Consider the following 12,167-nt stretch of genomic DNA (forward strand, 5'->3'; position numbering starts at 1 on the left):
GTATGAGAGCATAATTAGTCCTTCCACAGCAATCGCAAGCATTCGTGTATTCTCCGTACGGTTTTGGCTTCTTGCCTCTTGCCTAGTCGTCTGATAGCGCGTGTGTTAAACGCGCTGAGCCAACGAACGGCGGTGCACCCTGCAAACCATCTACGCGTACACTTTAGGCACGCAAATTGTCCTGTTAATACTAGTGGGGCCATTACGCACTTAAAGGTAAGCTTGTGCTTTAAGTGTTTTGGAAACTGTGATCTTAAATGACTTCTATTTTCCTGAAGGCCTAATTCTTCCTTTACGTTACTTGCTACTTCACGCTGTTGCTATTCTACCAGTTTGTGTGCTCGTGCTGGGAATTTATTTTTGCAGTTAAAACTTTACATTTGTCTTCAAAAGGATTTTGGGCTTTATGGAAAGGTGTCTGTTTTAACACGTAGAGTCACAGAAAAGTGGACTCCTGGTAGTCACCGGTGCAACCTGGCAGCTTACAGACTGCTGAAAAGCTGCTGCATGCATTAAGCCGATCACACACTCCCCTCAATTTAAGTAGACCGCAGAGTCCACATCTCGGGTCAGGTGAGGACAGGGAGAGATGAGGGGCTTCTTCAGAGAACCTTTTACTGTTAGGGGTTTAGATTTAATTTGTGCTTTGTTTCTTACTTTTGCCCCATTCTTAATTTGGGTCCTCTTGGTCCAATCTTATATGACAGTTTTGAGTAAAACCATGTATTTTTATGTACAGATTAGAAAAGAGATTGCTTGTATCTGTGCCAGAGGAACTCAATTTTCAGTTTTACGTAGGATCTTTGACCTGAGGGTTTCAGAGTAGCCTTGTGGCTCACGCAGAGCACGGTTAATGTACCTACGGAAGAGTTTTGCTGGAAAGAGAGCAAATAACACAGCTTTCAACTGACAAATACAACCCTAAAAATCAGTGTTGTTTTTACTGCTACGCTAGCAGCAAATTTTGTTCCTATTAAAGTCTCACTGAAAAGAGGGTTTGTCCCTCAATGTAATGGTTGGTTTTGTAATGCCCTGCTGTCTTGTTAAACTATTTATTAGAGAAACAGGGAGGGGCTGGCACAATCCTATTTCAAAATACAGTGCTTATGTAGTCACTGAAGCAGATATCCCTCAGGGCCATTTACAACTTTTTTAGCCAAGAAGAAAAAATAGAAATACCTTTTAACTCTTTGAATCTTCTCTAGCCTTTCTTTTTCAAGACCTATCAGTGCTGACTTCCAGCAATGTATTGGGTTGAATATTTACTAGTCCTTTCACCTTTATTACATGTACTCACCAACAACTCTGGAGGCGGTATCTTTGATTCATGGACAAATAAGGCGAATGAAATGTGAGCTTCCAGAATTATAGGGTAAATCTTGGATTTTTTTTTTAACCTTTCCCCCCTAAAACAATGAGAGTTTAAACCAAGAGGATGTTATTTGAATTGTAGAATAAATAATTAACCTCCTTACCCAATTAAAAATTCCTTTAAGCTTGCACAGCACTTAATAAGGAAGTGCTAGAAATAAAATTGCCTGTGAAACTCTACCTTTAACAACTAAGTAATGAGGTCTACTGAATATTTGTAAACAAAGATGTTTAAAAGATTTTTAATGCAGCCAAATAACTTGTCAGTTCTCCAGAGGATGCCAGGGACCCCTGCTCAACACAAGGACCACTCTGTTGTTTAAATTTAAGATCTTTTTTCAGAATTTTTTTCTTTCTGTAACTTTTCAATTAAAAAAGAAAATCTTTTTTTCTTTTTCTTTTTTTTAACAAGGGAAAAAAATATGCGTTTTTATCTCAGGCAGCTGAAAAAACTGTGTCTGGAATCTTCCCAAAAATTCAGTTTGAGGCCAACACCCCTTACGGAAAATTTCAGACTTGTGAAAGTTGGCAAAGTTTTATGAGCAATTAAAAACCTGTATAATACACAATGTCAGACAGCTTCAAAATAAGTCACAGTATGCTGCACATATTGCTAATATTTTTAAATAGGGAGGTTATCTGAGATAGACACATAACTGTAGAGATTTCATATTGGCCTTGTAATATCTTCACCAATTTAAACCTATTAGGTCAATTCAAACCTATTGCTTTGTGTAACACCACCATAGGAAAGACTGCAAATATCTGAACTCTCTTCTGATCTTTCTCTACAACTACCCAAGTGCAGGGTCCTGCACCTGGCTTGGGGAAACCCCTGGTATCAGTACAGGCTGGGGGATGAAGGGACTGGGAGCAGCCCTGTGGAGAAGGACTTGGGGGTACTGGTGGATGAAACGCTGGGCATGAGCCAACAATCTGCGCTTGCAGCCCAGAAAACCAACTGTGTCCTGGGCTGCATCGTGTGACCAGCAGGTCGAGGGAGGTGATTCTGCCCCTCTACTCTGCTCTGGTGAGACCCCACCTGGAGCACTGTGTCCAGCTCTGGGGTCCTCAGCATGGGAAGGACATGGATCTGTTGGAGCGGGTCCAGAGGAGGGCCACAAAAATGATCAGAGGGATGGAACACCTCTCTTATGTGGAAAGGTTGAGAAAGTTGGTGTTGTTCAGCCTGGAGAAGAGGCTCTGGGGAGACCTTACTGTGGCCTTTCAATACTTAATGGGGGCTTATAAGAAAGATGGTCACAGACTTTTTAGCAGGGCCTGTTGTGATAGGACAAGGGGTAATGGTTTTAAACTAAAAGAGGGTAGATGTAGACTAGATATAAGGAGGACATTTTTTACAATGAGGGTGGTGAAACACTGGAAGAGGTTGCCCAGAGAGGTGGGAGATGCCCCATCCCTGGAAACACTCAAGGCCAGGCTGGATGGGGCTCTGAGCAACCTGATCTAGTTGAAGATGTCCCTGCCCATTGCAGGGGGGTGGGACTAGATGGCCTTTACAGGTCCCCTCCAACCCAAAGCATTCTATGATCCTATGATTCTTGTACAGCACAGTACAGGCAGACCAAACATGAGCCTTTTGCATTCCTCTTCTGGGTCCAAACACAGCCGGTGCTTCCATCAGGATGTTCTTTACATTGGATACAGTCCTCTAGGATGCACAATAATATTTGAATTAAAAACATGTCAGTCGGCAGCCTGGTAATTTTGAACACATTTTTAATTACTCTTTTTATAAGCAGGAACCATTAGAAGCTCTGTCCAAACCCAAGTCCATTTTTCAGATCACAAGCAACACTGACAAATAGGATACTCTCAGATCACATTTCATTGTTCTGTGTATTTCCCACTGCTTTGCTGCTCAATATCCCAGCCTTACCATGATGAACTTGCTTGAAATGAACACGTTGCCATGCTTCTTTCATAGATTTTCCTCTGATACCTTCTTTTTCAGCATTACACAGATCCCAGCAATGTCTACATTGGGACTTGCAAAAATTTTTATGATGCCATGAAAACCTTCTTTGAAAGACTTTTGGTTTATTTGATAAGCACTTTTAATGACAATTTCTTCAAAAGAATTTTGTGTACTGATACACGATTGTTCAGGTCAATCTTTTTTTCATTACTTAACTCATTTCAACTCGCTTCCTCATCAAAAGAAAATATTTCTCTCTTACAGCTTCACACATCTTCCTTTACACTCAAGCCTTTGGCTCCCAAGCATTTTGGCTGCCAGCACGCATGGGCAGTTCAGTGAGCATCACAACTTTGGTTGTCTGAATTTGTCCTAGATTTGGAGACTAGTAGACGTAGGCAAATTCAGTCACGCTGCTGAATAAAACAGGAGCGTATTTCTGGTCTTAGACGTGATTATGGAGCTATCCTGTGGGGTGGCTCGGTATCCCCGAGTGCTTTTGGCACTTTTGTCCCTAAGCTCCATGGGTTGAAGCGAGTGGGTGGCTTCGTGCTGCACGTGTTGCTATGGGGTGCAACGTGCCCATCTCAGTGGCCCAGCCGTTTGTTCTGATGAACATCAGGCCAGATGCTACCCGAAACCCAGGCGCTGTGACAGCCTGGGCACCTTTCCAGCCCAGGCTGTGCCTTCCAAGCCTTGTTTCCCAGAAGCTATGGGAAGCTTCCCACCAACGCCAAGCCAGTTCTCTCTTCAGGTCTCTCCAGGGAGCAGCCTGAAGACCAGAGGTGATTGCAGAAGTGTGGCCGGGTGGGTCAAAGCCCTTTCACAGCCTCCAGGGGAGGGCGGCGGGCAGCACATCGAGCCGCAGCACTTAGCTGGTGCTCCAGCTGCGTGGCGAGGATGCTGCCTGGTGGGAGCAGGTCATGCAGCAAACCCAGGACTGCTGGTTGCTGAAGCTAGAGGATACGGCAGGTGACTCTCCTGAAGTTATGTGCCGATTTTATCTTCTCTTTAGTGAGGCAGATAACTAACAGAGCTGCCTGGAGAACAGGGAAGCCTCTGCTTGTGAGCAGCCTGCGACCAATTTAGTGCCAAAGCCAAACTGTTTGAACCGTGCCTTGGGAGAGGAATGCAAGGTTATAAAGCACTTGCCCTTCGGTGCCTATGGATCACATAGGCATAGTGAGATCTGGAGAGTTTTATAGGCTTGTGATCCCCTACCTGCAAGAAAGATTAATCATATACACCTCTCATTCTCCTGTCCAGCAGGATGCTAAGCCCTCACTCCTCATAACATCACTTCACACCTTGGAGTTACCTTGTGTCCTTTTTGTCTGACTGCATCTGTCCTATGCTGTGATTTCTCTGAATTTGATGATGTTGGTTCCTTGGCCATAATGCGATTCAACGTTTCATACTGCGGATAAAACATCCCGACAATTCCAGATGACTTGAGCTGTCCTCACTTTTCTGTAGGCAGTTTCAAGGGACTGCTTCATCCATTGAGATTTCGTGCACACCCATATTGCTGTCACAGCAGACAGCAACAACCAGCGCTGCTTTGGGAGGTTCCAGCAACTGTCTTCTTGTCAGGATTTTTGCCCCAAGTGAAAGGAGTTAAAGAACCTCATCTTCAGACCCATTTTGGGGGCAGTGGCTGGGATCAAATAATCTCTGACGCATTTCCTTCTGTGGGTCGCGGCCCATTCTTCAGTGGATGTTTCCAGGTCCTGCATGGAAACTCTTCAGACCGCCTAGCCCGGGATATTTTTGGTGAAGGACCAAGTGATTGCCAGGAGATAAGGAAGGGCTGGTGGTGGCAACGTTATCTTGTGGTGGCCACAGAAAGACCCGTTCCTAAAGCAGTCAGCAAAGAAGAATAGGAATAGGGTCTCAGTCTGCCAGTAAAAGGCTTGGCAATATTTAGAAATGTCGATCCTGTAATAGCCGAGATGGGAGAGAAGGGGGGAAACAGGCACTGCTGGCTGAGTGCAAGCACCAGAGCAAGGACACTACAGGACTCTACAGAATTGACTCTACAGAAAAGACTCTACAGAAAAGACTCTACAGAAGTGTCTCCACAGGCTTGTATTAGATAATTACATTAGTTTAACTTACAAATGCAAATTGATGTCTGGACAATTCTTCAGAAATTTTAAGCAGCCCTATGGAGACTACGAAAAGGGACAAGATTTTACTGTCTACTACCGAGCAACTAGACCCGGGCATGTCTTGACAGAGCAAAAGGAATGATTTGAAACTATTCTTAAATAGAAAACATCAGAATACTAAAAAATATGACCTCAAGAAATTATATTCTTCTGGATACCTGTACTTCCTTCCACTTTGGAAAGGGCAGGGGAGAACTGTCACAGATGGCCTAATATCAATCTCTCTACGGTGTACGCCACTGAATTTCACTCACTCCTTTGTGAACCAAAGGACATTAACTTGGGGAAAAATGCCAAAAAGCCACCCAATCTTGAGCTGAAGGCATCAAGGGGAGGAGAACCCATCCTGTCTCTTGTGTTTTGCTCGTGGTTGATCACCTTTTACCATTTAGAAAGTCAAGTCCAAGTTTTTAAATTGAATCCATCTTGTTTAAACTTTGGCTATCAATTTCAGTTATGTCTTTCTCTAGACTAAAGTGACTTCCCATTACCAGGAGAGCACTATGTAATTCACGTATCTCTATTTTTTTGTCCCTATTGTTATTAAACAGCTAGAAACTTTTTAAGCCTCCGAATTCTTTTACGATTCTTTGTGGCCTCTCCAGTTTTCAGTCTATTTAAAAAAGGGGACACAGCAGATGATACAAACGCGCCTTATTTCTACTACCTATTCCACTCTTATCATCCCCGAACAGCACTAGCCTTTTTTGTCCCACATGTATACCAGACTCTTAGAGGTGTCTTGTGATGGGGTCTCTCTAATCTTTTCTGAAGTCCCTGCTTTCCAGGATTCACTAACATCTTCTAGGTATTCTACATGATTTGCATTCATTAATCCTAGATACATAATTCTGCATTTGGACACATTAAGGCATAACTTAAATATTTAAGCGGTTCCATTTACAAGTAATCCAGTCTGCGTGATTGTTCTGCATTACTGTCTTTTCCTCACCATCCGTACTTACGCACTCCGCCATCACTGTCACAGCCACAAATAAGATCAGTGGCAATACTGTCATGACTTCTGGACCACAGATGGAAGCGTTGGACCGTAACCAAGGCTCCACTTCCGTGAACAATCCAGCTGTGTGGTTATTGTTGTAATGTTACTTATTTCTTCGGATCTGTCAGTCCATCGGCTTTTAAGCCATTTAACATATTATATTGAAACTAAATGAGACTCACTAGTGTGTAGTATGAAGCACATCATTACCAAACTCTACTCCATTTACACAATTAATTTTGTGCTGAAGTTTCTCACCTACTCAAGTAATGACGCTCAGTGTGCTGCCAACATCTTTTTTCCTTAAGCCATGCTTACTGGTATTAGTTACATTCCTGCACTTTTATTCATGATGATAGTAATCCCATATTTTCCATTATTTTGCTGAGGACTGACTTTGACATGATGGGCTGGCTTATTAGTACCTGACTCATCCTGCTCAGACAAACGGGAACTGGCCCTGATATCACTCTTTCTGAAACAGCGCAAGCCTTTTGAGATTCACGTTTATTACTGTAAATGGAGCAGCCACCTCCTCTGCCGACAAAGGCAGGCAGGAGTGTATTTTGAGGCATGTACCACTCTGTTTTCCCTACACTTGTACTTCTCACCAGGCATTTTCTACTGATTATTGTCCAGAAACAGCTTATGAGCCCTAGCAGACTTTTGGTCTGACAGCCTTTCCTTTGTTACGTTTGCTTTTAAGACTCCAGGGTTATCTGGACCTGCAGATTAAATAGTACCAACAGAATGACTGCTTATCCTTCATACTTCCTTCACTTTGGGACATATTTTTACAAGGATTCCTTTTCAGTGTAACTGTCCCAAAATACACGACGCATGAATGACGCTCCTAGTACAGCTGTAGCTTATACCACAGAACACCACTTTGGCTGACATGCTTTATGCCACACTCCTTTCTTCCCGAGTAAAGTCATTCTGATAAAGGAACTGACCTTGCTGGCAAACCTATCCCAGCAAAAGTTCAGAATTTAAACCTTGCAGAGTTGTTTCTAGACTGAAAACTGCTTTACTTAATCTTCACGAACTACAAACACATTTTGCTGGTTTTGTCACACCGAAAACAGAAACACTTATTCCACCATGCCTTTTTCCTCTACTGACGGAAATATACATTTGCTAAAGCCTGTTGTTGCTAGCATACTACAAAGCTCTTCATCCTCTACAATCCTTGTCAGGGGCAGTTTTAGTGGTAATACAAGCAGTATGAAAACAAGAATACTAAATACTCGGGTATTTGGGTTCTTTTGAAATCCACATTTTTTTAAAATGCATATAGTCTTTGATACGTATCATGAGTTGCCTGGATGAATAGCTGAGATGTTACTAATAAAGGTAAACAATTTTTTCTGGATATCACAAATGGTTTAGTGGATAGTAGTATTACAAGCACTGCCTCAGAATCACATGTGCAAGTTTTTGTACTTAACTAAACCAAACTGTTGCTTGTGTAGCTAGTTTCAAAGGTGGACCACAGCCAGCTAAAATGAAAATATGCCTTTTCCAACTCTTCCTTGCAGTAAGTTAGCAGCTTCTACAGTTACGAAGTAAACCTTTTTACCACTGTTAGGAGCAATCTTGTTAATCCTCCTTAGTAATTCCTTTTTAATCAAATGATTCCAGGTAAATATTGGTGCATGCGCAATATTACTAACAACTAAAATAGAAAAAGTCGTGGAAGACTTTAGATCCTTGGATAAGACGACAGTATTTCCTTTTTATAGACAAGTTTCAAATAGAGGCTGGAAGACAGAAAAATTATTCATAGAATTTCCATGAAAATATATTAACAGTAGACAATTCTGGGAGAAATTAGAACTACCTCCCCACTTTCTTTCCTACCCAGCCTCTAATTTCGTTCCATCACTGTGGCTGCATAGGAAAAACATGAACAGATCACTTCAGCAAGCTCCGTATGTTTACTGTACAGTGACGTAACCTTGACTCAACTCAAAATGACCACTCATCACCAGTTGATGGGTTTGTCAAGGTTGAAAAATTGCTACTGTTAAAGGAAATATGATAATGTAACTGGATGACAGCATAACTCAATTTCATTGCAGATCAAGAAGCAAACACATCTTTACCTAAAGGCCTTCAAACCAGTCAACACAAAGCTGACAAAGCCTCAACTTAGCGTCTTATAACCCAGGGCTGTTAGCAATAGAGGAGCGAGGGCCCGAGACATCTGGCGGTGTTCCTCCGCACGCTGCTGTTTGCTAAGCATGTTGCCGATACCTGGAAAGGGATCTAAATAAGACACAAGATAAACAGGAAGGAACTGTGACTTAAAGTGGCTCTTTACTAATTTTTACAATTTATTCACATGTAAATTAGCAGCGAGATGGATGCAAATATTATCAGCCATACCGACTTACAGCCGTACCAATTCTTCATGACTTGAAGGACACACTCACTCTTTTTAAGATTACCTAGATGGAACCTGATCGTAACATCATAGTAGCCAATGTAGTAATTAAGTGTCCAAGTAAGAAATTACCAGCACATGTCTTCAGAACTAACTCCATGACTGCTAAGTACGAATATAATTTTAATAGGACATTCAGCAAAAGCCACCAGCTTCATTTGCTTTTGTGAGGGCAAAGTCAGATACAGCATGGTACCTACGGCTGAGTGACACTAAAACAAGCTCTAGGGAAAAATACAAACACTGGCTCACAGGTAAAATTAGAGTCAGAAGGTAAGGGCTCTGTTCACAGGACTGTGAACAATTGAGCTATAAACTTTTATATATAAGCTATATTCTGTCTCTGGTGTATCAAATCTGACCCAACCTAATCACTAATTAAGGTCAGAAATCCTATTGCTTACAATGTATTTTTACCATTTGTCTATTCCACTCCAAAAAGTGCAAGTTACAAGAACATTTTTGCAAATAAGTTAACCTATGTTGTTACAAAGTGGTGCAAGCATACCTATTGTATCTGCAGTTTTCAAGTGCATTCTGCCCTTGGACTCCTCCATTAGCTGTGAGAGCAGAAAGGGCTGTGAGTATCAGTTGTAAACATGGCTTCCTTTCTGGCAGCTCCACTGATGGGAGTTACCCTGTTCCTGATCATACCAGGGTGTTTGTGGCCTACTAGAAACCATGGTGGCTGGGGACAATATTTAGGTGATGGCTGCATCAGGACAAAATGCCTCTCTTAATGACTCAAAAGCTGCTGGTATCTGACTCCCGAGTAGTAAAGAACAAGAGGATAAAGGTGAAAGCATTATACACAGACAGGGTGAATGGCCAACCAGACAAGAAGCTAAGATTTAGGTCTTCACAAAATATCTAGCCATTTGCCTTTCAATGGCATCACAGCTTTTCTGAGGTCTTCCCCTACAATGACTTACCATTTGGATATGCTGAATGTTTGAGGGTAATGTGCCCTGTATTCTGGACTTCCATTCCCTATGTGAATGACAGATTGATTAAAATGTCCTTGGAACCAAAGACCTGATAGGATATCCTGCTGCTCATTGTAATCTTCTACGCACTTTACGTTTGTTGGAAAAACTGGCTTAAAAATCATGGAATCATTCAAGTTGGAAGGCAGCTCTGCAGATCATCTAGTCCAATCCTCCTGCTCAGAGCAGGGTCAGCTACAGCAGGGTGCTCAAGGCTGTGTCCACTTGGGTTTTGAGTATCTCCAAAGATGGAGACTTCACAATCTCTCTGGGAAACCTGTTCCACTGTTTGAGCAAATTCACAGTAATTTTTTTTTTCTTACATTTCAATTGAACTGCCCGTGTTTGTGCCATCACCTCTTGTCCTTTCACTCAACACCACTGAGAAGAATCTGTCTCTGCCATCTTTACTTCCATCATCAGGTATCTACACACATGGATAACATCCCCCTGAGCCTTCTCGTCGCCAGGCTGAGCTGTCCCAGCTCTCTCAGCCTCTCCTCGTAGGTCAGATGCTCCAGTCCCTTAACCATTTTAATGGCCTAGCTCCTATGAAAGCATTGTATAATACAAAATATTAGAGACATGTTCCAACCAAGAATCTTATCAATGCATAAATAAAACCAATAAATAGTTTGACCGTTTTTCACTCTATATTAGATCTACCTTGCTGTTGATTATGAATCTACCATCATCTTTCTCTGCTCTTGTTCCTTTGGCCTCTTCCGTCCTGACAAGAATATTTACTTAAGACTATTTTACATTAATATCACATGTATTGTCAAGCTCAGCAATTCTTTTTAAGGTAAATATTTTAGGACCCTCTCCTGCAATACAGGCCTGGGCTGATTCTATAGAAGTTTAACCACAAACTTCATGGAATTAAATAAAAGGAATTAAATTTTGGAGTATTATGGTATCTCTTCTTTTCTCGGTATCATGGTTAAAATTTGTACGGTGCAGGGCACATGTTTACCATACACTATACTGAAATAAACTATGAGCATTGCCCAAGTTATTTTTTAAGCCTGTGTGTTAAGATAGAAAAGACTAGTGCATAATATTAAAGCTGAGTCAAAGCTGAACCCAAAAGCTCCTTCACAACATGAACAGTGCACGTATGCTGTTCATGGCCAGATAAGTCACATTTGCATCATTTGATAAGTGCAACTGCCAATTTCCTTCCAGTTTACGTAAACAGTAAAAACAGCATATGAAGTAGCCTCCTTGAGCCCTGACCCCGCAAGAACTCCAACCAAATTGAATGTACCTCTGCATCTCCATGAGGTTACTCATGACATGTAATTTCTGATGCCTCGAAAACTTTAGGATGCATCTTTCGTGGATCAACAGCAATTCTTTTCTTAAAAAAAAAAATTAAATTTTGATTAACTTTCGGGACAAGGATGAGACAACACTGCTAGCCAAGACTTTGGTTTCGACGGCACATAATTTCAAATTTTCTACCGCCCACGAAAGACGATCCCCCGGGCCCGAGCGGGGGGGGGAGGGGGGGGGCGCAGCCCCCCCTTACACAAGTGCCCGCGGCCGCGGGGAGCGCCCTCCGCCACGCGTGGAGGGGCCGCCTTCCGCGGGGAAACCCAGGCACCGGGCCGCGCCGCCGCGGCCGGTGGTGGTGGTTGTTGTTATGGGCGGTAATTCCCAGGGGCAGCCGCGCCCCGCGCCGGGGCGGCTGGAGGCGACGCAAGCCCCGGCCCGAGGCCCGCGTCCGCCCCAGCGCGGACCTTCCGCGCCCCAAAACCCCACACCCCCCCGCCCCCCGGCGCGCAGACGCGAGTTAAACACGGCGGCGGGAGCGCGGAGCCCCGCCGCCCCGCACCCCCGCGGCGGGGCCGAGCCGGGCCGCAGGCCTGGCGGCCGGCGCCGCGGGATGGCGGCCGCGGGAGGCGGAGGGCGGGGGAGGCTCGCCCGGGCGGCGCCAGCATGGAGGGGCCGGGAAGGGAGGGGGGTCCCCGGGGCAGCCGCTCCGCTTCGGGGGCGCACGCCGAACCCCGAGCGGCGCTTCGCGGCCGAGCCGCGGCGGAGGCGGCTGCAGGAGGAGCCGCAGGGAGCCGAGCGCCGCCGCGCCTCCACCCCCCCCCCCCCGCCGCCACCACCCCTACCCGCGCCGGCTCGCCTCGCCCGGCAGCGGCCCCCGGCCCGCCCGGCGGCCCCGGCCCCGGCGGGCGGCTGGCCCGAGGCGGCGGGCAGCGGCGGCGGCGCGCTCCCTTCCGCCTTTTCCTGGGTC

General features: G+C 44.4%; 1 long non-coding RNA gene across 3 annotated transcripts; it reads right to left on the reverse strand.

The window, feature by feature from the left end:
- Positions 1-227: 227 nt before the first annotated feature.
- On the reverse strand, positions 228-12,162 carry LOC309599676. 3 transcript variants are annotated; one of them, XR_014230306.1, is made up of 4 exons: positions 12,043-12,162; positions 11,190-11,282; positions 8,593-10,468; positions 228-5,167 (listed from the first exon to the last, which is right to left on the reverse strand). It is a non-coding gene; the product is annotated as an uncharacterized lncRNA (long non-coding RNA). The 3 variants fall into 3 exon arrangements; XR_014230307.1 differs by lacking the exon at positions 12,043-12,162 and having other exon boundaries at positions 8,593-8,755; positions 9,442-10,468; positions 11,190-11,665; XR_014230308.1 differs by lacking the exon at positions 12,043-12,162 and having other exon boundaries at positions 11,190-11,665.
- Positions 12,163-12,167: the final 5 nt, after the last annotated feature.

The sequence above is a fragment of the Platalea leucorodia genome, assembly GCF_965183815.1.
Source record: "Platalea leucorodia genome assembly, chromosome: 2".
NCBI lineage: Eukaryota > Metazoa > Chordata > Aves > Pelecaniformes > Threskiornithidae > Platalea > Platalea leucorodia.